We start from the raw sequence: 2,615 nt of genomic DNA on the forward strand, positions 1-2,615 counted from the left end.
CATTGTATGCTTGAGTTACAATAACTTCCTTTAGCATTTCTTGCATGTTTTATGATGTTTCTAGCATATTACATATTAATTTTGGGGTAGATTGGACATTGCATGCCTGAGTTACAGCAAATTCATATTTAATTGCAGTAATAGCATGCTTTAACACTTAGCTAAGTATTTGATAGCATGTTTCTAGTATGTTGCTAACATGTTTAGCAGTTGGTGGCACTTTTTTATATGTTATTAGGAGTCCAGAACAATGTTAAACATCACTTCCTGTTGCCAGCAGGCGGCGCTATGACTATATCTGAATATGAGCATGGACTTGTGTTCAGGAGATAATTCTTATCAAACGTGTGAAGTTTGGGGTAGATTGGACATTGTATGCTTAAGTTACAACAACTTTCTTTAGCATTTCTAGCATGATTTAGAACTTAGCTATGTGTTGCTAGCATGTTTCTTGCATGTTACATATTAAGTTTGGGGCAGATTCGACATTGCATGCCTGTGTTACAGCAAATTCCTATTTAATTGCAGCAATAGCATGCTTTAGCACTTAGCTAAGTGTTTGCTAGCATGTTTTAGCAAGTTTCTAGTATGTTGTTAGCATGTTTAACACTTGCTGGCACTTTTTAATGTTTTTATATGTCCACAACAGTGTTTAACATGTCACTTCCTGTTGACAGCAGGTGGCGCTATGACTGTAACTGAATATGAGCATGGTCATGTGTTCAGGACAGAACGTTTATCAAAAGTGTGAAGTTTGGCGCAGATTGGACATTGCCTTCTTGAGTAACAACAACATCCTGTTTCATTGAATTAGCATGCTTTAGCACTTAGCTAAGTATTGCTAGCATGTTTTAACATGTTTCTAGCATGTTTAGAAGTCAATGGCATTTTTAACATGTTGCTAGAACGGCATCAACGTGTTAAACATGACACTTCCTGTTACCAGTAGGTGGCGCTATTACTATAACTGAATATTCTCATGTAGATGTGTTCAGGCCATGCCTCTTATCAAACGTGTGAAGTTTGGGGCAGACTGGACATTCCGTGCCTGTGTTACAGCAAATTCCTATTTAATTGCAGTATTAGCATGCTTTAGCACTAAGCTAAGTATTTGCTAGCATGTTTTAACATGTTTCTAGTATGTTGTTAGCATGTTTAGCACATGCTGGAACTTTTGTATATGTTATCAGGAGTTCACAACAGTGTTAAACATGTCACTTCCTGTTGCCAGCAGGTGGAGCTATGACTGTAACTGAATATGAGCATGGTCATGTGTCCAGGACAGAACGCTTATCAAAAGTGTTAAGTTTGGCGCAGATTGGACATTGCCTTCTTGAGTAACAACAACATCCTGTTTCATTGAATTAGCATGCTTTAGCACTTAGCTAAGTATTGCTAGCAAGTTTTAACATGTTTCTAGCATGTTTAGAAGTCAATGGCATTTTTAACATGTTGCTAGAATGGCATCAACGTGTTAAACATGACACTTCCTGTTACCAGTAGGTGGCGCTATTACTATAACTGAATATTCTCATGTAGATGTGTTCAGGACAGAACGATTATCAAAAGTGTGAAGTTTGGGGCAGATTGGACATTCCATGCCTGAGTTACAGCAAATTCCTATTTAATTGCAAAAATAGCATGCTTTAGCACTTAGCTAAGAGTTTGCTAGCATGTTTTAGCATGCTTCTAGTATGTTGTTAGCATGTTTAGCACTTGCTGGCACTTTTTTATATGTTATTAGGAGTCCATAACAGTGTTAAACATGTCACTTCCTGTTGCCAGCAGGTGGCGCTATGACTATAACTGAATATGAGCATGGTCATGTGTTCAGGACAGAACGCTTATCAAACGTGTGAAGTTTGGGGCAGATTGGACATTCCATGCCTGAGTTACAGCAACTTCCTGTTTCATGGCGAAACATCGAAATTTGTCAGGACGCCGAGGACCCGCCCTTCGACGAAAACTCAAGATCTTCGCAATTTAACGTCGCAAAGGCCTTAAGATTACACTCACCAAATTTGAAGATGATCAGATTAAAACTGTAGGAGGAGTTCGTTTAAGTACGAGGCCTGAAAATGGCAAAAACTGCACAAAAATCTGAGAGGAAGTTCAAAATGGCTGACTTCCTGTTGTGTTTAGGGCTATGCTCCAAGAGACTTTTTTGTAGGTATTAGGTGATTACATGTATGTACCGAATTTCGTGCACGTACGTGGAACGTTGCGGGAGGCGCACTCCGTTGAACTTTTATAGGTGGCGCTATCGAGCCATTTTGCCCCGTCCAATTCTGAAACCTATATCAGATGTAAATTTTCGCCAATTCTGACGCGTGTGCAAAGTTTTGTGAGTTTTCGAGCATGTTTAGGCCCTCAAAAATGCAATTAAATGCGGAGAAGAATAATAATAATAATAATAATAAACAGAGCAATTCCAAGAGGGTCCTCACACCATCGGTGCTCGGGCCCTAATAACGTGATGCTCAGATACTCAGCCACACTTTGTCAAATTACTTATTTTACTGTATATTCTTGTCAAATAGATCCTCCCATAATGGTTAGTAGGCTACTTGAAGTGTTTTCACTTGATATTTGCCATAGATAACGTGTGTGGTCTG

This window comes from Leuciscus leuciscus (assembly GCF_965113295.1).
Source record: "Leuciscus leuciscus genome assembly, chromosome: 12".
NCBI lineage: Eukaryota > Metazoa > Chordata > Actinopteri > Cypriniformes > Leuciscidae > Leuciscus > Leuciscus leuciscus.